A 26,370-nucleotide genomic window follows, 5' to 3' on the forward strand; every position below is an offset into this window, starting at 1 on the left:
CCTTGAGCCCATCACGTCAGCGACAGCTTTCAGTGAGGTGACAGGACTCGTCTGTAGTCATGGCCGAGTGGTTAAGGCGATGGATTAGAAATCCATTGGGGTTTCCCCACGCAGGTTCGAATCCTGCTGACTACGTTTCTGAATGCCTTCCTATTGGAGCAATTTTCGGTCAAAGTTCAGGAAACCTGCTTTGAAAACCAGGCCGGTCATTGATGAGACTTGGAAAACTCGAGTTCTTCATCAGAAATGTTCCACATCTAAAACGTTATCCCTGTTTCTCTTTCCAGATACCCTGCTCGTCACGTCGGGTTTCAGCAGTTGTTATTGAACGTCCTGAGCGGAATTGCTGCTTTTCCTTTGATTCCTTTAATCCCAGTCCTCTGTTCACTGACTCTGATCAGTGGCAACACTTCTTCCTGCACGTCAAAGTGCTCGTTCCCCACCGCTCCCTCTCCATCATTACAAACAATCGCAGGAAATTGCCACTTAACCGCCTTTGTTCCAAAGTGAAACTCACCAGCCTCGGGAATCTCTCCACCAAACGGGACTTCTCATGCCTGGACATGGTGCAAGCCAGAGAGTTGTGAAGAGATACTGTGAAATATTGTCAATTGGCAGTTGGAAATATGTTTAGGAAGCAAACCATATAATCTAGGATCCAGCTTTGGAAATCTTGAGAAACTCTTTGGGAAATGGAATCAGAGGAGAATGAAGAAGTGTGAAATCTCGGACCGAGTAGAGGACGGGACATTGACTCTGATGTTCTCGGGACAGGAACTCATCTGAGACATTGAAAGAATTCTCGCTCCCGTACGTGAGGAATACAAACTTCATCTGGATTCTGGGACAATGAAAAACTCTGGAACACTCAAGACAATATCCAAATATTGACTGGGATCACTGCAGTACGACTACTATAGATGGGTCACATTTTGTCCAGTGTGGCAGGAGGGCTTCCTGACACAGTATGTAGACAGGCCTTCAAGGGACGAAGCCACTTTAGATTTAATAGTGGGTAACGAGCCTGGCCAGGTTTTAGATTTGGAAGTAGGTGAGCACTTTGCAATGAGGAGCTTATTACGATGCAATGAGGTAGGATTTAGGAAGCGTAGAATGGTGTAGGAAACAGCAGGGGCTGAGCACATTAAAAATGTGAGCTTATTCAAGGAAAAGCTCCTGTGTGTCCTAGATAAGTATGTACCTGTCAGACAGTGAGGAAGATATAGAACGCGTGAGCCGTGGTTTACTAAGGAAGAGAAATCCCTGGTCAAGAAGAACAAGAAGTCTTCTGTTAGGACAAAACGTGAAAACTCAGTTGGAGCGCTCGAGGGTTACAACGATGTCAGAAAAGACCTAAAAAGAGAGCTGAGAAGAGTCAGGAGGAGACATGAGAAGTTGTTGGCGGATATGATCAGCGTTAAGCTAAGGCTTTCCATTGGTTAACCTAAGGCTTTCCATAGGTATGTCAGGAATAAAAGAATGACGAGAGTTAGCTTTGGGACAGTCAAGGATAATAGTGGGAAGTTGTGTGTGGAGTCAGAGGAGATAGGGGAAGCACTACGTAAACAGTGTTCGACAGTATTTGCTACAGAAAATGAAAATGTTGGCGAGGAAGATATAGAGACAATTGCGTCTAGACTGAGAAGAGATCGAGGTTCACAAGGAAGAGTTATTAGAAATACTGCAGAGTGTGAAAATAGAGTGTGAAAAAATCCCTGCGCCGGATGGGATCTATCTGATGTTGTTTAGCAAATGCACTGCAGGAAGGTACAAATCAAGCTGATGCTCACAACGGCTCGTTTTGAGCCGCTAATTGGCAGTGAAGTGGCGGCGTCAATAACAGCTGTCACGCATCTCGTCTTATTCCACACCCTGAGCTCGAAATGACCCGAGATCTCTCGCTGAGTTTCTGCAGGGTCTTGCTTGGACGACACCATGACACTTTTTCACTGCAGTGAATCATGAAATCGCGTCGTGACTGTGAATAAAACGATGGAAACTTCCAGCAGAGGAGGAGCCGACCCTGAAGCAGGCAGCTGAGGACAGATGTTTCTCCTTTGCCAGTGAAAGGCACTGCTTCAGAAATTGGAAGCTTCCAAGTGAAGCTGTGTTGGCGATTCTCTTCGCTGCTTGCTCACCTTTTTAATTCTGATTCCGTGATAATCAATCACATTACATATCGACATGCTGCCAGCGTGTGACGTTACATTTGGGCCAGTGGCGTAATGGATAACGCGTCTGACTTCGGATCAGAAGATTGTAGGTTCGAGTCCTACCTGGCTCGTGGGGGAACGTCTCACTTCGACCGTGGTCCGTGTTGACGCTCCCCAATGAAGTCCTTGTCGGGATGGCGCTTCTGCCGTTAGAACTTGAGTTTGTTCTATTGTCCATTTCAAATTTCACCTCACCACAACGGACACTTCTGTCAGTCTCGGGTGTCTCCCTCTGTGGGTGGAAATGAGCATGAGCTCCTCAAAAGAGTTACAATTCGTTGTGAAAATGTCATACTTCTGCCCATTATTGTGCCATTTAAGAACACAGGATAACCTCATTGACACTTGCCCTGGAAACATTAGAATACACAAGACTTTGAGCCAAAGTTGGAAACTGCGACTTGAATAGATGGTTCTCTGATTAGCCGCAATGCACAATGGGCAGAATGGCCTTTTCCCACTTTGTAAATCTTCGAAGACAAGTTGAAAATAATCTGCAACGAAAATGTTCAGAAAGGGGCTTTTATTTCGACCAAATACGATAGTACCTATCGCCTTGTCTTGTTATTTACTTGTGAGGTTTCGTTACTCTAAGCACCGTGGCCCGGATCCTATTCCCGCTCACGGAACGGTTGTCTTGTTCAGCAAACATATTGGTGTACCAGTACTTCTGCGGATTTTCCGATGCAAACAGGTCATTGGTTTTGTCCAAAACATTATGAAGGTTAACATAAAACAAACAGCTGCAGTTGCTGGAAATCTGAGCCAAAAACGAAAATAGTTTGCGGAACACATCAAGCCTGGCAACAGAAACGTCGACTTTGCTGCTCCTCGGATGCTGCCTTACCGACTGTGCTTTTCCAGCATCACTCTGATCTAAAATCTGGTTTCCAGCATCTGCAGTCCTCACTTTTACTTAGTTTCTTCAGTGTCGCTGGTTCCCAACTCAACAACTCCATCTCTAGCGGTTTCATGTCTGTTCCTCCATGCTGAGGAGCTGAAGAGTGAAGAAAATTAACTCACCCCATCCATCTCTGGGGTAATTGGGGACGGAAAAAGAATCTTATCACATTGAAATATATCTAGATACGACTTAATCCCTGTCTTTTATTGGGAACCATCTCTTTCATTGTAACCATGAGGAAAGACCATTTCGTTCGCCAGAATATGTCACAACGTTTGATTGTTTCTCGTCCAAGAACACTCAGATCAATAGCGCCCTTGATAAGCTCTGTTGGTCATGTTCTCAAAGAGATCTAGCAAATTGCCAAGTGCGATTTTCCTTTCAAAAAATAATTTTGACTAGGTTTGGCTGTAAATATCTTTTCCGAACTTTGTGCTTTTGTTCTTTTACATTGGTGTCCAGCAGCTTCCAAATGACAGCAAAGGTATGAAAGGAGATGGAAGCCTTGAGCCCATCACGTCAGCGACAGCTTTCAGTGAGGTGACAGGACTCGTCTGTAGTCATGGCCGAGTGGTTAAGGCGATGGATTAGAAATCCATTGGGGTTTCCCCACGCAGGTTCGAATCCTGCTGACTACGTTCTGAATGCCTTCCTATTGGAGCAATTTTCGGTCAAAGTTCAGGAAACCTGCTTTGAAAACCAGGCCGGTCATTTGATGAGACTTGGGAAACTCGAGTTCTTCATCAGAAATGTTCCACATCTAAAACGTTATCCCTGTTTCTCTTTCCAGATACCCTGCTCGTCACGTCGGGTTTCAGCAGTTGTTATTGAACGTCCTGAGCGGAATTGCTGCTTTTCCTTTGATTCCTTTAATCCCAGTCCTCTGTTCACTGACTCTGATCAGTGGCAACACTTCTTCCTGCACGTCAAAGTGCTCGTTCCCCACCGCTCCCTCTCCCATCATTACAAACAATCGCAGGAAATTGCCACTTAACCGCCTTTGTTCCAAGTGAAACTCACCAGCCTCGGGAATCTCTCCACCAAACGGGACTTCTCATGCCTGGACATGGTGCAAGCCAGAGAGTTGTGAAGAGATACTGTGAAAATATTGTCAATTGGCAGTTGGAAATATGTTTAGGAAGCAAACCATATAATCTAGGATCCAGCTTTGGAAATCTTGAGAAACTCTTTGGGAAATGGAATCAGAGGAGAATGAAGAAGTGTGAAATCTCGGACCGAGTAGAGGACGGGACATTGACTCTGATGTTCTCGGGACAGGAACTCATCTGAGACATTGAAAGAATTCTCGCTCCCGTACGTGAGGAATACAAACTTCATCTGGATTCTGGACAATGAAAAACTCTGGAACACTCAAGACAATATCCAAATATTGACTGGGATCACTGCAGTACGACTACTATAGATGGGTCACATTTTGTCCAGTGTGGGCAGGAGGGCTTCCTGACACAGTATGTAGACAGGCCTTCAAGGGACGAAGCCACTTTAGATTTAATAGTGGGTAACGAGCCTGGCCAGGTTTTAGATTTGGAAGTAGGTGAGCACTTTGCAATGAGGAGCTTATTACGATGCAATGAGGTAGGATTTAGGAAGCGTAGAATGGTGTAGGAAACAGCAGGGGCTGAGCACATTAAAAATGTGGAGCTTATTCAAGGAAAAGCTCCTGTGTGTCCTAGATAAGTATGTACCTGTCAGACAGTGAGGAAGATATAGAACGCGTGAGCCGTGGTTTACTAAGGAAGAGAAATCCCTGGTCAAGAAGAACAAGAAGTCTTCTGTTAGGACAAAACGTGAAAACTCAGTTGGAGCGCTCGAGGGTTACAACGATGTCAGAAAAGACCTAAAAAGAGAGCTGAGAAGAGTCAGGAGGAGACATGAGAAGTTGTTGGCGGATATGATCAGCGTTAAGCTAAGGCTTTCCATTGGTTAACCTAAGGCTTTCCATAGGTATGTCAGGAATAAAAGAATGACGAGAGTTAGCTTTGGGACAGTCAAGGATAATAGTGGGAAGTTGTGTGTGGAGTCAGAGGAGATAGGGGAAGCACTACGTAAACAGTGTTCGACAGTATTTGCTACAGAAAATGAAAATGTTGGCGAGGAAGATATAGAGACAATTGCGTCTAGACTGAGAAGAGATCGAGGTTCACAAGGAAGAGTTATTAGAAATACTGCAGAGTGTGAAAATAGAGTGTGAAAAAATCCCTGCGCCGGATGGGATCTATCTGATGTTGTTTAGCAAATGCACTGCAGGAAGGTACAAATCAAGCTGATGCTCACAACGGCTCGTTTTGAGCCGCTAATTGGCAGTGAAGTGGCGGCGTCAATAACAGCTGTCACGCATCTCGTCTTATTCCACACCCTGAGCTCGAAATGACCCGAGATCTCTCGCTGAGTTTCTGCAGGGTCTTGCTTGGACGACACCATGACACTTTTTCACTGCAGTGAATCATGAAATCGCGTCGTGACTGTGAATAAAACGATGGAAACTTCCAGCAGAGAGGAGCCGACCCTGAAGCAGGCAGCTGAGGACAATGTTTCTCCTTTGCCAGTGAAAGGCACTGCTTCAGAAATTGGAAGCTTCCAAGTGAAGCTGTGTTGGCGATTATCTTCGCTGCTTGCTCACCTTTTTAATTCTGATTCCGTGATAATCAATCACATTACATATCGACATGCTGCCAGCGTGTGACGTTACATTTGGGCCAGTGGCGTAATGGATAACGCGTCTGACTTCGGATCAGAAGATTGTAGGTTCGAGTCCTACCTGGCTCGTGGGGGAACGTCTCACTTTAACCGTGGTCCGTGTTGACGCTCCCCAATGAAGTCCTTGTCGGGATGGCGCTTCTGCCGTTAGAACTTGTGTTTGTTCTATTGTCCATTTCAAATTTCACCTCACCACAACGGACACTTCTGTCAGTCTCGGGTGTCTCCCTCTGTGGGTGGAAATGAGCATGAGCTCCTCAAAAGAGTTACAATTCGTTGTGAAAATGTCATACTTCTGCCCCATTATTGTGCCATTTAAGAACACAGGATAACCTCATTGACACTTGCCCTGGAAACATTAGAATACACAAGACTTTGAGCCAAAGTTGGAAACTGCGACTTGAATAGATGGTTCTCTGATTAGCCGCAATGCACAATGGGCAGAATGGCCTTTTTCCCACTTTGTAAATCTTCGAAGACAAGTTGAAAATAATCTGCAACGAAAATGTTCAGAAAGGGGCTTTTATTTCGACCAAATACGATAGTACCTATCGCCTTGTCTTGTTATTTACTTGTGAGGTTTCGTTACTCTAAGCACCGTGGCCCGGATCCTATTCCCGCTCACGGAACGGTTGTCTTGTTCAGCAAACATATTGGTGTACCAGTACTTCTGCGGATTTTCCGATGCAAACAGGTCATTGGTTTTGTCCAAAACATTATGAAGGTTAACATAAAACAAACAGCTGCAGTTGCTGGAAATCTGAGCCTAAAACGAAAATAGTTTGCGGAACACATCAAGCCTGGCAACAGAAACGTCGACTTTGCTGCTCCTCGGATGCTGCCTTACCGACTGTGCTTTTCCAGCATCACTCTGATCTAAAATCTGGTTTCCAGCATCTGCAGTCCTCACTTTTACTTAGTTTCTTCAGTGTCGCTGGTTCCCAACTCAACAACTCCATCTCTAGCGGTTTCATGTCTGTTCCTCCATGCTGAGGAGCTGAAGAGTGAAGAAAATTAACTCACCCCATCCATCTCTGGGGTAATTGGGGACGGAAAAAGAATCTTATCACATTGAAATATATCTAGATACCACTTAATCCCTGTCTTTTATTGGGAACCATCTCTTTCATTGTAACCATGAGGAAAGACCATTTCGTTCGCCAGAATATGTCACAACGTTTGATTGTTTCTCGTCCAAGAACACTCAGATCAATAGCGCCCTTGATAAGCTCTGTTGGTCATGTTCTCAAAGAGATCTAGCAAATTGCCAAGTGCGATTTTCCTTTCAAAAAATAATTTTGACTAGGTTTGGCTGTAAATATCTTTTCCGAACTTTGTGCTTTTGTTCTTTTACATTGGCGCTCGAGGGTTACAACGATGTCAGAAAAGACCTAAAAAGAGAGCTGAGAAGAGTCAGGAGGAGACATGAGAAGTTGTTGGCGGATATGATCAGCGTTAAGCTAAGGCTTTCCATTGGTTAACCTAAGGCTTTCCATAGGTATGTCAGGAATAAAAGAATGACGAGAGTTAGCTTTGGGACAGTCAAGGATAATAGTGGGAAGTTGTGTGTGGAGTCAGAGGAGATAGGGGAAGCACTACGTAAACAGTGTTCGACAGTATTTGCTACAGAAAATGAAAATGTTGGCGAGGAAGATATAGAGACAATTGCGTCTAGACTGAGAAGAGATCGAGGTTCACAAGGAAGAGTTATTAGAAATACTGCAGAGTGTGAAAATAGAGTGTGAAAAAATCCCTGCGCCGGATGGGATCTATCTGATGTTGTTTAGCAAATGCACTGCAGGAAGGTACAAATCAAGCTGATGCTCACAACGGCTCGTTTTGAGCCGCTAATTGGCAGTGAAGTGGCGGCGTCAATAACAGCTGTCACGCATCTCGTCTTATTCCACACCCTGAGCTCGAAATGACCCGAGATCTCTCGCTGAGTTTCTGCAGGGTCTTGCTTGGACGACACCATGACACTTTTTCACTGCAGTGAATCATGAAATCGCGTCGTGACTGTGAATAAAACGATGGAAACTTCCAGCAGAGGAGGAGCCGACCCTGAAGCAGGCAGCTGAGGACAAATGTTTCTCCTTTGCCAGTGAAAGGCACTGCTTCAGAAATTGGAAGCTTCCAAGTGAAGCTGTGTTGGCGATTATCTTCGCTGCTTGCTCACCTTTTAATTCTGATTCCGTGATAATCAATCACATTACATATCGACATGCTGCCAGCGTGTGACGTTACATTTGGGCCAGTGGCGTAATGGATAACGCGTCTGACTTCGGATCAGAAGATTGTAGGTTCGAGTCCTACCTGGCTCGTGGGGGAACGTCTCACTTTAACCGTGGTCCGTGTTGACGCTCCCCAATGAAGTCCTGTCGGGATGGCGCTTCTGCAGTTAGAACTTGTGTTTGTTCTATTGTCCATTTCAAATTTCACCTCACCACAACGGACACTTCTGTCAGTCTCGGGTGTCTCCCTCTGTGGGTGGAAATGAGCATGAGCTCCTCTAAAGAGTTACAATTCGTTGTGAAAATGTCATACTTCTGTCCCATTATTGTGCCATTTAAGAACACAGGATAACCTCATTGACACTTGCCCTGGAAACATTAGAATACACAAGACTTTGAGCCAAAGTTGGAAACTGCGACTTGAATAGATGGTTCTCTGATTAGCCGCAATGCACAATGGGCAGAATGGCCTTTTCCCACTTTGTAAATCTTCGAAGACAAGTTGAAAATAATCTGCAACGAAAATGTTCAGAAAGGGGCTTTTATTTCGACCAAATACGATAGTACCTATCGCCTTGTCTTGTTATTTACTTGTGAGGTTTCGTTACTCTAAGCACCGTGGCCCGGATCCTATTCCCGCTCACGGAACGGTTGTCTTGTTCAGCAAACATATTGGTGTACCAGTACTTCTGCGGATTTTCCGATGCAAACAGGTCATTGGTTTTGTCCAAAACATTATGAAGGTTAACATAAAACAAACAGCTGCAGTTGCTGGAAATCTGAGCCAAAAACGAAAATAGTTTGCGGAACACATCAAGCCTGGCAACAGAAACGTCGACTTTGCTGCTCCTCGGATGCTGCCTTACCGACTGTGCTTTTCCAGCATCACTCTGATCTAAAATCTGGTTTCCAGCATCTGCAGTCCTCACTTTTACTTAGTTTCTTCAGTGTCGCTGGTTCCCAACTCAACAACTCCATCTCTAGCGGTTTCATGTCTGTTCCTCCATGCTGAGGAGCTGAAGAGTGAAGAAAATTAACTCACCCCATCCATCTCTGGGGTAATTGGGGACGGAAAAAGAATCTTATCACATTGAAATATATCTAGATACGACTTAATCCCTGTCTTTTATTGGGAACCATCTCTTTCATTGTAACCATGAGGAAAGACCATTTCGTTCGCCAGAATATGTCACAACGTTTGATTGTTTCTCGTCCAAGAACACTCAGATCAATAGCGCCCTTGATAAGCTCTGTTGGTCATGTTCTCAAAGAGATCTAGCAAATTGCCAAGTGCGATTTTCCTTTCAAAAAATAATTTTGACTAGGTTTGGCTGTAAATATCTTTTCCGAACTTTGTGCTTTTGTTCTTTTACATTGGCGCTCGAGGGTTACAACGATGTCAGAAAAGACCTAAAAAGAGAGCTGAGAAGAGTCAGGAGGAGACATGAGAAGTTGTTGGCGGATATGATCAGCGTTAAGCTAAGGCTTTCCATTGGTTAACCTAAGGCTTTCCATAGGTATGTCAGGAATAAAAGAATGACGAGAGTTAGCTTTGGGACAGTCAAGGATAATAGTGGGAAGTTGTGTGTGGAGTCAGAGGAGATAGGGGAAGCACTACGTAAACAGTGTTCGACAGTATTTGCTACAGAAAATGAAAATGTTGGCGAGGAAGATATAGAGACAATTGCGTCTAGACTGAGAAGAGATCGAGGTTCACAAGGAAGAGTTATTAGAAATACTGCAGAGTGTGAAAATAGAGTGTGAAAAAATCCCTGCGCCGGATGGGATCTATCTGATGTTGTTTAGCAAATGCACTGCAGGAAGGTACAAATCAAGCTGATGCTCACAACGGCTCGTTTTGAGCCGCTAATTGGCAGTGAAGTGGCGGCGTCAATAACAGCTGTCACGCATCTCGTCTTATTCCACACCCTGAGCTCGAAATGACCCGAGATCTCTCGCTGAGTTTCTGCAGGGTCTTGCTTGGACGACACCATGACACTTTTTCACTGCAGTGAATCATGAAATCGCGTCGTGACTGTGAATAAAACGATGGAAACTTCCAGCAGAGGAGGAGCCGACCCTGAAGCAGGCAGCTGAGGACAAATGTTTCTCCTTTGCCAGTGAAAGGCACTGCTTCAGAAATTGGAAGCTTCCAAGTGAAGCTGTGTTGGCGATTATCTTCGCTGCTTGCTCACCTTTTAATTCTGATTCCGTGATAATCAATCACATTACATATCGACATGCTGCCAGCGTGTGACGTTACATTTGGGCCAGTGGCGTAATGGATAACGCGTCTGACTTCGGATCAGAAGATTGTAGGTTCGAGTCCTACCTGGCTCGTGGGGGAACGTCTCACTTTAACCGTGGTCCGTGTTGACGCTCCCCAATGAAGTCCTGTCGGGATGGCGCTTCTGCAGTTAGAACTTGTGTTTGTTCTATTGTCCATTTCAAATTTCACCTCACCACAACGGACACTTCTGTCAGTCTCGGGTGTCTCCCTCTGTGGGTGGAAATGAGCATGAGCTCCTCAAAAGAGTTACAATTCGTTGTGAAAATGTCATACTTCTGTCCCATTATTGTGCCATTTAAGAACACAGGATAACCTCATTGACACTTGCCCTGGAAACATTAGAATACACAAGACTTTGAGCCAAAGTTGGAAACTGCGACTTGAATAGATGGTTCTCTGATTAGCCGCAATGCACAATGGGCAGAATGGCCTTTTCCCACTTTGTAAATCTTCGAAGACAAGTTGAAAATAATCTGCAACGAAAATGTTCAGAAAGGGGCTTTTATTTCGACCAAATACGATAGTACCTATCGCCTTGTCTTGTTATTTACTTGTGAGGTTTCGTTACTCTAAGCACCGTGGCCCGGATCCTATTCCCGCTCACGGAACGGTTGTCTTGTTCAGCAAACATATTGGTGTACCAGTACTTCTGCGGATTTTCCGATGCAAACAGGTCATTGGTTTTGTCCAAAACATTATGAAGGTTAACATAAAACAAACAGCTGCAGTTGCTGGAAATCTGAGCCAAAAACGAAAATAGTTTGCGGAACACATCAAGCCTGGCAACAGAAACGTCGACTTTGCTGCTCCTCGGATGCTGCCTTACCGACTGTGCTTTTCCAGCATCACTCTGATCTAAAATCTGGTTTCCAGCATCTGCAGTCCTCACTTTTACTTAGTTTCTTCAGTGTCGCTGGTTCCCAACTCAACAACTCCATCTCTAGCGGTTTCATGTCTGTTCCTCCATGCTGAGGAGCTGAAGAGTGAAGAAAATTAACTCACCCCATCCATCTCTGGGGTAATTGGGGACGGAAAAAGAATCTTATCACATTGAAATATATCTAGATACGACTTAATCCCTGTCTTTTATTGGGAACCATCTCTTTCATTGTAACCATGAGGAAAGACCATTTCGTTCGCCAGAATATGTCACAACGTTTGATTGTTTCTCGTCCAAGAACACTCAGATCAATAGCGCCCTTGATAAGCTCTGTTGGTCATGTTCTCAAAGAGATCTAGCAAATTGCCAAGTGCGATTTTCCTTTCAAAAATAATTTTGACTAAGTTTGGCTGTAAATATCTTTTCCGAACTTTGTGCTTTTGTTCTTTTACATTGGTGTCCAGCAGCTTCCAAATGACAGCAAAGGTATGAAAGGAGATGGAAGCCTTGAGCCCATCACGTCAGCGACAGCTTTCAGTGAGGTGACGGGACTCGTCTGTAGACATGGCCGAGTGGTTAAGGCGATGGATTAGAAATCCATTGGGGTTTCCCCACGCAGGTTCGAATCCTGCTGACTACGTTCCGAATGCCTTCCTATTGGAGCAATTTTCGGTCAAGTTCAGGAAACCTGCTTTGAAACCAGGCCGGTCATTTGATGAGACTTGGGAAACTCGAGTTCTTCATCAGAAATGTTCCACATCTAAAACGTTATCCCTGTTTCTCTTTTCAGATACCCTGCTCGTCACGTCGGGTTTCAGCAGTTGTTATTGAACGTCCTGAGCGGAATTGCTGCTTTTTTCCTTTGATTCCTTTAATCCCAGTCCTCTGTTCACTGACTCTGATCAGTGGCAACACTTCTTCCTGCACGTCAAAGTGCTCGTTCCCCACCGCTCCCTCTCCCATCATTACAAACAATCGCAGGAAATTGCCACTTAACCGCCTTTGTTTCCAAAGTGAAACTCACCAGCCTCGGGATCTCTCCACCAAACGGGACTTCTCATGCCTGGACATGGTGCAAGACAGAGAGTTGTGAAGAGATACTGTGAAAATATTGTCAATTGGCAGTTGGAAATATGTTTAGGAAGCAAACCATATAATCTAGGATCCAGCTTTGGAAATCTTGAGAAACTCTTTGGGAAATGGAATCAGAGGAGAATGAAGAAGTGTGAAATCTCGGACCGAGTAGAGGACGGGACATTGACTCTGATGTTCTCGGGACAGGAACTCATCTGAGACATTGAAAGAATTCTCGCTCCCGTACGTGAGGAATACAAACTTCATCTGGATTCTGGGACAATGAAAAACTCTGGAACACTCAAGACAATATCCAAATATTGACTGGGATCACTGCAGTACGACTACTATAGATGGGTCACATTTTGTCCAGTGTGGGCAGGAGGGCTTCCTGACACAGTATGTAGACAGGCCTTCAAGGGACGAAGCCACTTTAGATTTAATAGTGGGTAACGAGCCTGGCCAGGTTTTAGATTGGGAAGTAGGTGAGCACTTTGCAATGAGGAGCTTATTACGATGCAATGAGGTAGGATTTAGGAAGCGTAGAATGGTGTAGGAAACAGCAGGGGCTGAGCACATTAAAAATGTGGAGCTTATTCAAGGAAAGCTCCTGTGTGTCCTAGATAAGTATGTACCTGTCAGACAGTGAGGAAGATATAGAACGCGTGAGCCGTGGTTTACTAAGGAAGAGGAATCCCTGGTCAAGAAGAACAAGAAGTCTTCTGTTAGGACAAAACGTGAAAACTCAGTTGGAGCGCTCGAGGGTTACAACGATGTCAGAAAAGACCTAAAAAGAGAGCTGAGAAGAGTCAGGAGGAGACATGAGAAGTTGTTGGCGGATATGATCAGCGTTAAGCTAAGGCTTTCCATTGGTTAACCTAAGGCTTTCCATAGGTATGTCAGGAATAAAAGAATGACGAGAGTTAGCTTTGGGACAGTCAAGGATAATAGTGGGAAGTTGTGTGTGGAGTCAGAGGAGATAGGGGAAGCACTACGTAAACAGTGTTCGACAGTATTTGCTACAGAAAATGAAAATGTTGGCGAGGAAGATATAGAGACAATTGCGTCTAGACTGAGAAGAGATCGAGGTTCACAAGGAAGAGTTATTAGAAATACTGCAGAGTGTGAAAATAGAGTGTGAAAAAATCCCTGCGCCGGATGGGATCTATCTGATGTTGTTTAGCAAATGCACTGCAGGAAGGTACAAATCAAGCTGATGCTCACAACGGCTCGTTTTGAGCCGCTAATTGGCAGTGAAGTGGCGGCGTCAATAACAGCTGTCACGCATCTCGTCTTATTCCACACCCTGAGCTCGAAATGACCCGAGATCTCTCGCTGAGTTTCTGCAGGGTCTTGCTTGGACGACACCATGACACTTTTTCACTGCAGTGAATCATGAAATCGCGTCGTGACTGTGAATAAAAACGATGGAAACTTCCAGCAGAGGAGGAGCCGACCCTGAAGCAGGCAGCTGAGGACAAATGTTTCTCCTTTGCCAGTGAAAGGCACTGCTTCAGAAATTGGAAGCTTCCAAGTGAAGCTGTGTTGGCGATTATCTTCGCTGCTTGCTCACCTTTTAATTCTGATTCCGTGATAATCAATCACATTACATATCGACATGCTGCCAGCGTGTGACGTTACATTTGGGCCAGTGGCGTAATGGATAACGCGTCTGACTTCGGATCAGAAGATTGTAGGTTCGAGTCCTACCTGGCTCGTGGGGGAACGTCTCACTTTAACCGTGGTCCGTGTTGACGCTCCCCAATGAAGTCCTTGTCGGGATGGCGCTTCTGCAGTTAGAACTTGTGTTTGTTCTATTGTCCATTTCAAATTTCACCTCACCACAACGGACACTTCTGTCAGTCTCGGGTGTCTCCCTCTGTGGGTGGAAATGAGCATGAGCTCCTCAAAAGAGTTACAATTCGTTGTGAAAATGTCATACTTCTGCCCCATTATTGTGCCATTAAGAACACAGGATAACCTCATTGACACTTGCCCTGGAAACATTAGAATACACAAGACTTTGAGCCAAAGTTGGAAACTGCGACTTGAATAGATGGTTCTCTGATTAGCCGCAATGCACAATGGGCAGAATGGCCTTTTCCCACTTTGTAAATCTTCGAAGACAAGTTGAAAATAATCTGCAACGAAAATGTTCAGAAAGGGGCTTTTATTTCGACCAAATACGATAGTACCTATCGCCTTGTCTTGTTATTTACTTGTGAGGTTTCGTTACTCTAAGCACCGTGGCCCGGATCCTATTCCCGCTCACGGAACGGTTGTCTTGTTCAGCAAACATATTGGTGTACCAGTACTTCTGCGGATTTTCCGATGCAAACAGGTCATTGGTTTTGTCCAAAACATTATGAAGGTTAACATAAAACAAACAGCTGCAGTTGCTGGAAATCTGAGCCAAAAACGAAAATAGTTTGCGGAACACATCAAGCCTGGCAACAGAAACGTCGACTTTGCTGCTCCTCGGATTCTGCCTTACCGACTGTGCTTTTCCAGCATCACTCTGATCTAAAATCTGGTTTCCAGCATCTGCAGTCCTCACTTTTACTTAGTTTCTTCAGTGTCGCTGGTTCCCAACTCAACAACTCCATCTCTAGCGGTTTCATGTCTGTTCCTCCATGCTGAGGAGCTGAAGAGTGAAGAAAATTAACTCACCCCATCCATCTCTGGGGTAATTGGGGACGGAAAAAGAATCTTATCACATTGAAATATATCTAGATACCACTTAATCCCTGTCTTTTATTGGGAACCATCTCTTTCATTGTAACCATGAGGAAAGACCATTTCGTTCGCCAGAATATGTCACAACGTTTGATTGTTTCTCGTCCAAGAACACTCAGATCAATAGCGCCCTTGATAAGCTCTGTTGGTCATGTTCTCAAAGAGATCTAGCAAATTGCCAAGTGCGATTTTCCTTTCAAAAAATAATTTTGACTAAGTTTGGCTGTAAATATCTTTTCCGAACTTTGTGCTTTTGTTCTTTTACATTGGCGCTCGAGGGTTACAACGATGTCAGAAAAGACCTAAAAAGAGAGCTGAGAAGAGTCAGGAGGAGACATGAGAAGTTGTTGGCGGATATGATCAGCGTTAAGCTAAGGCTTTCCATTGGTTAACCTAAGGCTTTCCATAGGTATGTCAGGAATAAAAGAATGACGAGAGTTAGCTTTGGGACAGTCAAGGATAATAGTGGGAAGTTGTGTGTGGAGTCAGAGGAGATAGGGGAAGCACTACGTAAACAGTGTTCGACAGTATTTGCTACAGAAAATGAAAATGTTGGCGAGGAAGATATAGAGACAATTGCGTCTAGACTGAGAAGAGATCGAGGTTCACAAGGAAGAGTTATTAGAAATACTGCAGAGTGTGAAAATAGAGTGTGAAAAAATCCCTGCGCCGGATGGGATCTATCTGATGTTGTTTAGCAAATGCACTGCAGGAAGGTACAAATCAAGCTGATGCTCACAACGGCTCGTTTTGAGCCGCTAATTGGCAGTGAAGTGGCGGCGTCAATAACAGCTGTCACGCATCTCGTCTTATTCCACACCCTGAGCTCGAAATGACCCGAGATCTCTCGCTGAGTTTCTGCAGGGTCTTGCTTGGACGACACCATGACACTTTTTCACTGCAGTGAATCATGAAATCGCGTCGTGACTGTGAATAAAACGATGGAAACTTCCAGCAGAGGAGGAGCCGACCCTGAAGCAGGCAGCTGAGGACAAATGTTTCTCCTTTGCCAGTGAAAGGCACTGCTTCAGAAATTGGAAGCTTCCAAGTGAAGCTGTGTTGGCGATTATCTTCGCTGCTTGCTCACCTTTTTAATTCTGATTCCGTGATAATCAATCACATTACATATCGACATGCTGCCAGCGTGTGACGTTACATTTGGGCCAGTGGCGTAATGGATAACGCGTCTGACTTCGGATCAGAAGATTGTAGGTTCGAGTCCTACCTGGCTCGTGGGGGAACGTCTCACTTTAACCGTGGTCCGTGTTGACGCTCCCCAATGAAGTCCTTGTCGGGATGGCGCTTCTGCAGTTAGAACTTGTGTTTGTTCTATTGTCCATTTCAAATTTCACCTCACCACAACGGACACTTCTGTCAGTCTCGGGTGTCTCCCTCTGTGGGTGGAAATGAGCATGAGCTCCTCAAAAGAGTTACAATTCGTTGTGAAAATGTCATACTTCTGCCCCATTATTGTGCCATTTAAGAACACAGGATAACCTCATTGACACTTGCCCTGGAAACATTAGAATACACAAGACTTTGAGCCAAAGTTGGAAACTGCGACTTGAATAGATGGTTCTCTGATTAGCCGCAATGCACAATGGGCAGAATGGCCTTTTCCCACTTTGTAAATCTTCGAAGACAAGTTGAAAATAATCTGCAACGAAAATGTTCAGAAAGGGGCTTTTATTTCGACCAAATACGATAGTACCTATCGCCTTGTCTTGTTATTTACTTGTGAGGTTTCGTTACTCTAAGCACCGTGGCCCGGATCCTATTCCCGCTCACGGAACGGTTGTCTTGTTCAGCAAACATATTGGTGTACCAGTACTTCTGCGGATTTTCCGATGCAAACAGGTCATTGGTTTTGTCCAAAACATTATGAAGGTTAACATAAAACAAACAGCTGCAGTTGCTGGAAATCTGAGCCAAAAACGAAAATAGTTTGCGGAACACATCAAGCCTGGCAACAGAAACGTCGACTTTGCTGCTCCTCGGATGCTGCCTTACCGACTGTGCTTTTCCAGCATCACTCTGATCTAAAATCTGGTTTCCAGCATCTGCAGTCCTCACTTTTACTTAGTTTCTTCAGTGTCGCTGGTTCCCAACTCAACAACTCCATCTCTAGCGGTTTCATGTCTGTTCCTCCATGCTGAGGAGCTGAAGAGTGAAGAAAATTAACTCACCCCATCCATCTCTGGGGTAATTGGGGACGGAAAAAGAATCTTATCACATTGAAATATATCTAGATACCACTTAATCCCTGTCTTTTATTGGGAACCATCTCTTTCATTGTAACCATGAGGAAAGACCATTTCGTTCGCCAGAATATGTCACAACGTTTGATTGTTTCTCGTCCAAGAACACTCAGATCAATAGCGCCCTTGATAAGCTCTGTTGGTCATGTTCTCAAAGAGATCTAGCAAATTGCCAAGTGCGATTTTCCTTTCAAAAAATAATTTTGACTAGGTTTGGCTGTAAATATCTTTTCCGAACTTTGTGCTTTTGTTCTTTTACATTGGCGCTCGAGGGTTACAACGATGTCAGAAAAGACCTAAAAAGAGAGCTGAGAAGAGTCAGGAGGAGACATGAGAAGTTGTTGGCGGATATGATCAGCGTTAAGCTAAGGCTTTCCATTGGTTAACCTAAGGCTTTCCATAGGTATGTCAGGAATAAAAGAATGACGAGAGTTAGCTTTGGGACAGTCAAGGATAATAGTGGGAAGTTGTGTGTGGAGTCAGAGGAGATAGGGGGAAGCACTACGTAAACAGTGTTCGACAGTATTTGCTACAGAAAATGAAAATGTTGGCGAGGAAGATATAGAGACAATTGCGTCTAGACTGAGAAGAGATCGAGGTTCACAAGGAAGAGTTATTAGAAATACTGCAGAGTGTGAAAATAGAGTGTGAAAAAATCCCTGCGCCGGATGGGATCTATCTGATGTTGTTTAGCAAATGCACTGCAGGAAGGTACAAATCAAGCTGATGCTCACAACGGCTCGTTTTGAGCCGCTAATTGGCAGTGAAGTGGCGGCGTCAATAACAGCTGTCACGCATCTCGTCTTATTCCACACCCTGAGCTCGAAATGACCCGAGATCTCTCGCTGAGTTTCTGCAGGGTCTTGCTTGGACGACACCATGACACTTTTTCACTGCAGTGAATCATGAAATCGCGTCGTGACTGTGAATAAAACGATGGAAACTTCCAGCAGAGGAGGAGCCGACCCTGAAGCAGGCAGCTGAGGACAAATGTTTCTCCTTTGCCAGTGAAAGGCACTGCTTCAGAAATTGGAAGCTTCCAAGTGAAGCTGTGTTGGCGATTATCTTCGCTGCTTGCTCACCTTTTAATTCTGATTCCGTGATAATCAATCACATTACATATCGACATGCTGCCAGCGTGTGACGTTACATTTGGGCCAGTGGCGTAATGGATAACGCGTCTGACTTCGGATCAGAAGATTGTAGGTTCGAGTCCTACCTGGCTCGTGGGGGAACGTCTCACTTTAACCGTGGTCCGTGTTGACGCTCCCCAATGAAGTCCTTGTCGGGATGGCGCTTCTGCAGTTAGAACTTGTGTTTGTTCTATTGTCCATTTCAAATTTCACCTCACCACAACGGACACTTCTGTCAGTCTCGGGTGTCTCCCTCTGTGGGTGGAAATGAGCATGAGCTCCTCAAAAGAGTTACAATTCGTTGTGAAAATGTCATACTTCTGCCCCATTATTGTGCCATTTAAGAACACAGGATAACCTCATTGACACTTGCCCTGGAAACATTAGAATACACAAGACTTTGAGCCAAAGTTGGAAACTGCGACTTGAATAGATGGTTCTCTGATTAGCCGCAATGCACAATGGGCAGAATGGCCTTTTCCCACTTTGTAAATCTTCGAAGACAAGTTGAAAATAATCTGCAACGAAAATGTTCAGAAAGGGGCTTTTATTTCGACCAAATACGATAGTACCTATCGCCTTGTCTTGTTATTTACTTGTGAGGTTTCGTTACTCTAAGCACCGTGGCCCGGATCCTATTCCCGCTCACGGAACGGTTGTCTTGTTCAGCAAACATATTGGTGTACCAGTACTTCTGCGGATTTTCCGATGCAAACAGGTCATTGGTTTTGTCCAAAACATTATGAAGGTTAACATAAAACAAACAGCTGCAGTTGCTGGAAATCTGAGCCAAAAACGAAAATAGTTTGCGGAACACATCAAGCCTGGCAACAGAAACGTCGACTTTGCTGCTCCTCGGATGCTGCCTTACCGACTGTGCTTTTCCAGCATCACTCTGATCTAAAATCTGGTTTCCAGCATCTGCAGTCCTCACTTTTACTTAGTTTCTTCAGTGTCGCTGGTTCCCAACTCAACAACTCCATCTCTAGCGGTTTCATGTCTGTTCCTCCATGCTGAGGAGCTGAAGAGTGAAGAAAATTAACTCACCCCATCCATCTCTGGGGTAATTGGGGACGGAAAAAGAATCTTATCACATTGAAATATATCTAGATACCACTTAATCCCTGTCTTTTATTGGGAACCATCTCTTTCATTGTAACCATGAGGAAAGACCATTTCGTTCGCCAGAATATGTCACAACGTTTGATTGTTTCTCGTCCAAGAACACTCAGATCAATAGCGCCCTTGATAAGCTCTGTTGGTCATGTTCTCAAAGAGATCTAGCAAATTGCCAAGTGCGATTTTCCTTTCAAAAAATAATTTTGACTAGGTTTGGCTGTAAATATCTTTTCCGAACTTTGTGCTTTTGTTCTTTTACATTGGCGCTCGAGGGTTACAACGATGTCAGAAAAGACCTAAAAAGAGAGCTGAGAAGAGTCAGGAGGAGACATGAGAAGTTGTTGGCCGATATGATCAGCGTTAAGCTAAGGCTTTCCATTGGTTAACCTAAGGCTTTCCATAGGTATGTCAGGAATAAAAGAATGACGAGAGTTAGCTTTGGGACAGTCAAGGATAATAGTGGGAAGTTGTGTGTGGAGTCAGAGGAGATAGGGGAAGCACTACGTAAACAGTGTTCGACAGTATTTGCTACAGAAAATGAAAATGTTGGCGAGGAAGATATAGAGACAATTGCGTCTAGACTGAGAAGAGATCGAGGTTCACAAGGAAGAGTTATTAGAAATACTGCAGAGTGTGAAAATAGAGTGTGAAAAAATCCCTGCGCCGGATGGGATCTATCTGATGTTGTTTAGCAAATGCACTGCAGGAAGGTACAAATCAAGCTGATGCTCACAACGGCTCGTTTTGAGCCGCTAATTGGCAGTGAAGTGGCGGCGTCAATAACAGCTGTCACGCATCTCGTCTTATTCCACACCCTGAGCTCGAAATGACCCGAGATCTCTCGCTGAGTTTCTGCAGGGTCTTGCTTGGACGACACCATGACACTTTTTCACTGCAGTGAATCATGAAATCGCGTCGTGACTGTGAATAAAACGATGGAAACTTCCAGCAGAGGAGGAGCCGACCCTGAAGCAGGCAGCTGAGGACAAATGTTTCTCCTTTGCCAGTGAAAGGCACTGCTTCAGAAATTGGAAGCTTCCAAGTGAAGCTGTGTTGGCGATTATCTTCGCTGCTTGCTCACCTTTTTAATTCTGATTCCGTGATAATCAATCACATTACATATCGACATGCTGCCAGCGTGTGACGTTACATTTGGGCCAGTGGCGTAATGGATAACGCGTCTGACTTCGGATCAGAAGATTGTAGGTTCGAGTCCTACCTGGCTCGTGGGGGAACGTCTCACTTTAACCGTGGTCCGTGTTGACGCTCCCCAATGAAGTCCTTGTCGGGATGGCGCTTCTGCAGTTAGAACTTGTGTTTGTTCTATTGTCCATTTCAAATTTCACCTCACCACAACGGACACTTCTGTCAGTCTCGGGTGTCTCCCTCTGTGGGTGGAAATGAGCATGAGCTCCTCAAAAGAGTTACAATTCGTTGTGAAAATGTCATACTTCTGCCCCATTATTGTGCCATTTAAGAACACAGGATAACCTCATTGACACTTGCCCTGGAAACATTAGAATACACAAGACTTTGAGCCAAAGTTGGAAACTGCGACTTGAATAGATGGTTCTCTGATTAGCCGCAATGCACAATGGGCAGAATGGCCTTTTCCCACTTTGTAAATCTTCGAAGACAAGTTGAAAATAATCTGCAACGAAAATGTTCAGAAAGGGGCTTTTATTTCGACCAAATACGATAGTACCTATCGCCTTGTCTTGTTATTTACTTGTGAGGTTTCGTTACTCTAAGCACCGTGGCCCGGATCCTATTCCCGCTCACGGAACGGTTGTCTTGTTCAGCAAACATATTGGTGTACCAGTACTTCTGCGGATTTTCCGATGCAAACAGGTCATTGGTTTTGTCCAAAACATTATGAAGGTTAACATAAAACAAACAGCTGCAGTTGCTGGAAATCTGAGCCAAAAACGAAAATAGTTTGCGGAACACATCAAGCCTGGCAACAGAAACGTCGACTTTGCTGCTCCTCGGATGCTGCCTTACCGACTGTGCTTTTCCAGCATCACTCTGATCTAAAATCTGGTTTCCAGCATCTGCAGTCCTCACTTTTACTTAGTTTCTTCAGTGTCGCTGGTTCCCAACTCAACAACTCCATCTCTAGCGGTTTCATGTCTGTTCCTCCATGCTGAGGAGCTGAAGAGTGAAGAAAATTAACTCACCCCATCCATCTCTGGGGTAATTGGGGACGGAAAAAGAATCTTATCACATTGAAATATATCTAGATACGACTTAATCCCTGTCTTTTATTGGGAACCATCTCTTTCATTGTAACCATGAGGAAAGACCATTTCGTTCGCCAGAATATGTCACAACGTTTGATTGTTTCTCGTCCAAGAACACTCAGATCAATAGCGCCCTTGATAAGCTCTGTTGGTCATGTTCTCAAAGAGATCTAGCAAATTGCCAAGTGCGATTTTCCTTTCAAAAAATAATTTTGACTAGGTTTGGCTGTAAATATCTTTTCCGAACTTTGTGCTTTTGTTCTTTTACATTGGCGCTCGAGGGTTACAACGATGTCAGAAAGACCTAAAAAGAGAGCTGAGAAGAGTCAGGAGGAGACATGAGAAGTTGTTGGCCGATATGATCAGCGTTAAGCTAAGGCTTTCCATTGGTTAACCTAAGGCTTTCCATAGGTATGTCAGGAATAAAAGAATGACGAGAGTTAGCTTTGGGACAGTCAAGGATAATAGTGGGAAGTTGTGTGTGGAGTCAGAGGAGATAGGGGAAGCACTACGTAAACAGTGTTCGACAGTATTTGCTACAGAAAATGAAATGTTGGCGAGGAAGATATAGAGACAATTGCGTCTAGACTGAGAAGAGATCGAGGTTCACAAGGAAGAGTTATTAGAAATACTGCAGAGTGTGAAAATAGAGTGTGAAAAAATCCCTGCGCCGGATGGGATCTATCTGATGTTGTTTAGCAAATGCACTGCAGGAAGGTACAAATCAAGCTGATGCTCACAACGGCTCGTTTTGAGCCGCTAATTGGCAGTGAAGTGGCGGCGTCAATAACAGCTGTCACGCATCTCGTCTTATTCCACACCCTGAGCTCGAAATGACCCGAGATCTCTCGCTGAGTTTCTGCAGGGTCTTGCTTGGACGACACCATGACACTTTTTCACTGCAGTGAATCATGAAATCGCGTCGTGACTGTGAATAAAACGATGGAAACTTCCAGCAGAGGAGGAGCCGACCCTGAAGCAGGCAGCTGAGGACAAATGTTTCTCCTTTGCCAGTGAAAGGCACTGCTTCAGAAATTGGAAGCTTCCAAGTGAAGCTGTGTTGGCGATTATCTTCGCTGCTTGCTCACCTTTTTAATTCTGATTCCGTGATAATCAATCACATTACATATCGACATGCTGCCAGCGTGTGACGTTACATTTGGGCCAGTGGCGTAATGGATAACGCGTCTGACTTCGGATCAGAAGATTGTAGGTTCGAGTCCTACCTGGCTCGTGGGGGAACGTCTCACTTTAACCGTGGTCCGTGTTGACGCTCCCCAATGAAGTCCTTGTCGGGATGGCGCTTCTGCAGTTAGAACTTGTGTTTGTTCTATTGTCCATTTCAAATTTCACCTCACCACAACGGACACTTCTGTCAGTCTCGGGTGTCTCCCTCTGTGGGTGGAAATGAGCATGAGCTCCTCTAAAGAGTTACAATTCGTTGTGAAAATGTCATACTTCTGCCCCATTATTGTGCCATTAAGAACACAGGATAACCTCATTGACACTTGCCCTGGAAACATTAGAATACACAAGACTTTGAGCCAAAGTTGGAAACTGCGACTTGAATAGATGGTTCTCTGATTAGCCGCAATGCACAATGGGCAGAATGGCCTTTTCCCACTTTGTAAATCTTCGAAGACAAGTTGAAAATAATCTGCAACGAAAATGTTCAGAAAGGGGCTTTTATTTCGACCAAATACGATAGTACCTATCGCCTTGTCTTGTTATTTACTTGTGAGGTTTCGTTACTCTAAGCACCGTGGCCCGGATCCTATTCCCGCTCACGGAACGGTTGTCTTGTTCAGCAAACATATTGGTGTACCAGTACTTCTGCGGATTTTCCGATGCAAACAGGTCATTGGTTTTGTCCAAAACATTATGAAGTTTAACATAAAACAAACAGCTGCAGTTGCTGGAAATCTGAGCCAAAAACGAAAATAGTTTGCGGAACACATCAAGCCTGGCAACAGAAACGTCGACTTTGCTGCTCCTCGGATGCTGCCTTACCGACTGTGCTTTTCCAGCATCACTCTGATCTAAAATCTGGTTTCCAGCATCTGCAGTCCTCACTTTTACTTAGTTTCTTCAGTGTCGCTGGTTCCCAACTCAACAACTCCATCTCTAGCGGTTTCATGTCTGTTCCTCCATGCTGAGGAGCTGAAGAGTGAAGAAAATTAACTCACCCCATCCATCTCTGGGGTAATTGGGGACGGAAAAAGAATCTTATCACATTGAAATATATCTAGATACCACTTAATCCCTGTCTTTTATTGGGAACCATCTCTTTCATTGTAACCATGAGGAAAGACCATTTCGTTCGCCAGAATATGTCACAACGTTTGATTGTTTCTCGTCCAAGAACACTCAGATCAATAGCGCCCTTGATAAGCTCTGTTGGTCATGTTCTCAAAGAGATCTAGCAAATTGCCAAGTGCGATTTTCCTTTCAAAAAATAATTTTGACTAGGTTTGGCTGTAAATATCTTTTCCGAACTTTGTGCTTTTGTTCTTTTACATTGGCGCTCGAGGGTTACAACGATGTCAGAAAAGACCTAAAAAGAGAGCTGAGAAGAGTCAGGAGGAGACATGAGAAGTTGTTGGCGGATATGATCAGCGTTAAGCTAAGGCTTTCCATTGGTTAACCTAAGGCTTTCCATAGGTATGTCAGGAATAAAAGAATGACGAGAGTTAGCTTTGGGACAGTCAAGGATAATAGTGGGAAGTTGTGTGTGGAGTCAGAGGAGATAGGGGAAGCACTACGTAAACAGTGTTCGACAGTATTTGCTACAGAAAATGAAAATGTTGGCGAGGAAGATATAGAGACAATTGCGTCTAGACTGAGAAGAGATCGAGGTTCACAAGGAAGAGTTATTAGAAATACTGCAGAGTGTGAAAATAGAGTGTGAAAAAATCCCTGCGCCGGATGGGATCTATCTGATGTTGTTTAGCAAATGCACTGCAGGAAGGTACAAATCAAGCTGATGCTCACAACGGCTCGTTTTGAGCCGCTAATTGGCAGTGAAGTGGCGGCGTCAATAACAGCTGTCACGCATCTCGTCTTATTCCACACCCTGAGCTCGAAATGACCCGAGATCTCTCGCTGAGTTTCTGCAGGGTCTTGCTTGGACGACACCATGACACTTTTTCACTGCAGTGAATCATGAAATCGCGTCGTGACTGTGAATAAAACGATGGAAACTTCCAGCAGAGGAGGAGCCGACCCTGAAGCAGGCAGCTGAGGACAAATGTTTCTCCTTTGCCAGTGAAAGGCACTGCTTCAGAAATTGGAAGCTTCCAAGTGAAGCTGTGTTGGCGATTATCTTCGCTGCTTGCTCACCTTTTTAATTCTGATTCCGTGATAATCAATCACATTACATATCGACATGCTGCCAGCGTGTGACGTTACATTTGGGCCAGTGGCGTAATGGATAACGCGTCTGACTTCGGATCAGAAGATTGTAGGTTCGAGTCCTACCTGGCTCGTGGGGGAACGTCTCACTTTAACCGTGGTCCGTGTTGACGCTCCCCAATGAAGTCCTTGTCGGGATGGCGCTTCTGCAGTTAGAACTTGTGTTTGTTCTATTGTCCATTTCAAATTTCACCTCACCACAACGGACACTTCTGTCAGTCTCGGGTGTCTCCCTCTGTGGGTGGAAATGAGCATGAGCTCCTCAAAAGAGTTACAATTCGTTGTGAAAATGTCATACTTCTGCCCCATTATTGTGCCATTTAAGAACACAGGATAACCTCATTGACACTTGCCCTGGAAACATTAGAATACACAAGACTTTGAGCCAAAGTTGGAAACTGCGACTTGAATAGATGGTTCTCTGATTAGCCGCAATGCACAATGGGCAGAATGGCCTTTTCCCACTTTGTAAATCTTCGAAGACAAGTTGAAAATAATCTGCAACGAAAATGTTCAGAAAGGGGCTTTTATTTCGACCAAATACGATAGTACCTATCGCCTTGTCTTGTTATTTACTTGTGAGGTTTCGTTACTCTAAGCACCGTGGCCCGGATCCTATTCCCGCTCACGGAACGGTTGTCTTGTTCAGCAAACATATTGGTGTACCAGTACTTCTGCGGATTTTCCGATGCAAACAGGTCATTGGTTTTGTCCAAAACATTATGAAGGTTAACATAAAACAAACAGCTGCAGTTGCTGGAAATCTGAGCCAAAAACGAAAATAGTTTGCGGAACACATCAAGCCTGGCAACAGAAACGTCGACTTTGCTGCTCCTCGGATGCTGCCTTACCGACTGTGCTTTTCCAGCATCACTCTGATCTAAAATCTGGTTTCCAGCATCTGCAGTCCTCACTTTTACTTAGTTTCTTCAGTGTCGCTGGTTCCCAACTCAACAACTCCATCTCTAGCGGTTTCATGTCTGTTCCTCCATGCTGAGGAGCTGAAGAGTGAAGAAAATTAACTCACCCCATCCATCTCTGGGGTAATTGGGGACGGAAAAAGAATCTTATCACATTGAAATATATCTAGATACCACTTAATCCCTGTCTTTTATTGGGAACCATCTCTTTCATTGTAACCATGAGGAAAGACCATTTCG

General features: G+C 44.5%; 13 non-coding genes across 13 annotated transcripts; all 13 read left to right on the forward strand.

Annotated features, from left to right (window-relative positions):
* Positions 1-53: 53 nt before the first annotated feature.
* Positions 54-135, forward strand: trnas-aga (transfer RNA serine (anticodon AGA)). The gene has a single exon. It is a non-coding gene; the product is annotated as a tRNA-Ser (tRNA).
* A 2,076-nt stretch (positions 136-2,211) lies between these two features.
* Positions 2,212-2,284, forward strand: trnar-ucg (transfer RNA arginine (anticodon UCG)). The gene has a single exon. It is a non-coding gene; the product is annotated as a tRNA-Arg (tRNA).
* Positions 2,285-3,673: 1,389 nt separating this feature from the next.
* On the forward strand, positions 3,674-3,755 carry trnas-aga (transfer RNA serine (anticodon AGA)). The gene has a single exon. It is a non-coding gene; the product is annotated as a tRNA-Ser (tRNA).
* Positions 3,756-5,831: 2,076 nt separating this feature from the next.
* On the forward strand, positions 5,832-5,904 carry trnar-ucg (transfer RNA arginine (anticodon UCG)). The gene has a single exon. It is a non-coding gene; the product is annotated as a tRNA-Arg (tRNA).
* Positions 5,905-8,083: 2,179 nt separating this feature from the next.
* trnar-ucg (transfer RNA arginine (anticodon UCG)) lies at positions 8,084-8,156 on the forward strand. Its single transcript has one exon. It is a non-coding gene; the product is annotated as a tRNA-Arg (tRNA).
* Positions 8,157-10,333: 2,177 nt separating this feature from the next.
* trnar-ucg (transfer RNA arginine (anticodon UCG)) lies at positions 10,334-10,406 on the forward strand. The gene has a single exon. It is a non-coding gene; the product is annotated as a tRNA-Arg (tRNA).
* Positions 10,407-11,794: 1,388 nt separating this feature from the next.
* Positions 11,795-11,876, forward strand: trnas-aga (transfer RNA serine (anticodon AGA)). Its single transcript has one exon. It is a non-coding gene; the product is annotated as a tRNA-Ser (tRNA).
* Positions 11,877-13,955: 2,079 nt separating this feature from the next.
* On the forward strand, positions 13,956-14,028 carry trnar-ucg (transfer RNA arginine (anticodon UCG)). The gene has a single exon. It is a non-coding gene; the product is annotated as a tRNA-Arg (tRNA).
* Positions 14,029-16,206: 2,178 nt separating this feature from the next.
* trnar-ucg (transfer RNA arginine (anticodon UCG)) lies at positions 16,207-16,279 on the forward strand. The gene has a single exon. It is a non-coding gene; the product is annotated as a tRNA-Arg (tRNA).
* Positions 16,280-18,458: 2,179 nt separating this feature from the next.
* trnar-ucg (transfer RNA arginine (anticodon UCG)) lies at positions 18,459-18,531 on the forward strand. Its single transcript has one exon. It is a non-coding gene; the product is annotated as a tRNA-Arg (tRNA).
* Positions 18,532-20,710: 2,179 nt separating this feature from the next.
* Positions 20,711-20,783, forward strand: trnar-ucg (transfer RNA arginine (anticodon UCG)). The gene has a single exon. It is a non-coding gene; the product is annotated as a tRNA-Arg (tRNA).
* Positions 20,784-22,960: 2,177 nt separating this feature from the next.
* Positions 22,961-23,033, forward strand: trnar-ucg (transfer RNA arginine (anticodon UCG)). The gene has a single exon. It is a non-coding gene; the product is annotated as a tRNA-Arg (tRNA).
* A 2,178-nt stretch (positions 23,034-25,211) lies between these two features.
* trnar-ucg (transfer RNA arginine (anticodon UCG)) lies at positions 25,212-25,284 on the forward strand. The gene has a single exon. It is a non-coding gene; the product is annotated as a tRNA-Arg (tRNA).
* Positions 25,285-26,370: the final 1,086 nt, after the last annotated feature.

The sequence above is a fragment of the Hemiscyllium ocellatum genome, unplaced genomic scaffold (genome assembly GCF_020745735.1).
Source record: "Hemiscyllium ocellatum isolate sHemOce1 unplaced genomic scaffold, sHemOce1.pat.X.cur. scaffold_3587_pat_ctg1, whole genome shotgun sequence".
In the NCBI taxonomy this organism is placed as follows: domain Eukaryota; kingdom Metazoa; phylum Chordata; class Chondrichthyes; order Orectolobiformes; family Hemiscylliidae; genus Hemiscyllium; species Hemiscyllium ocellatum.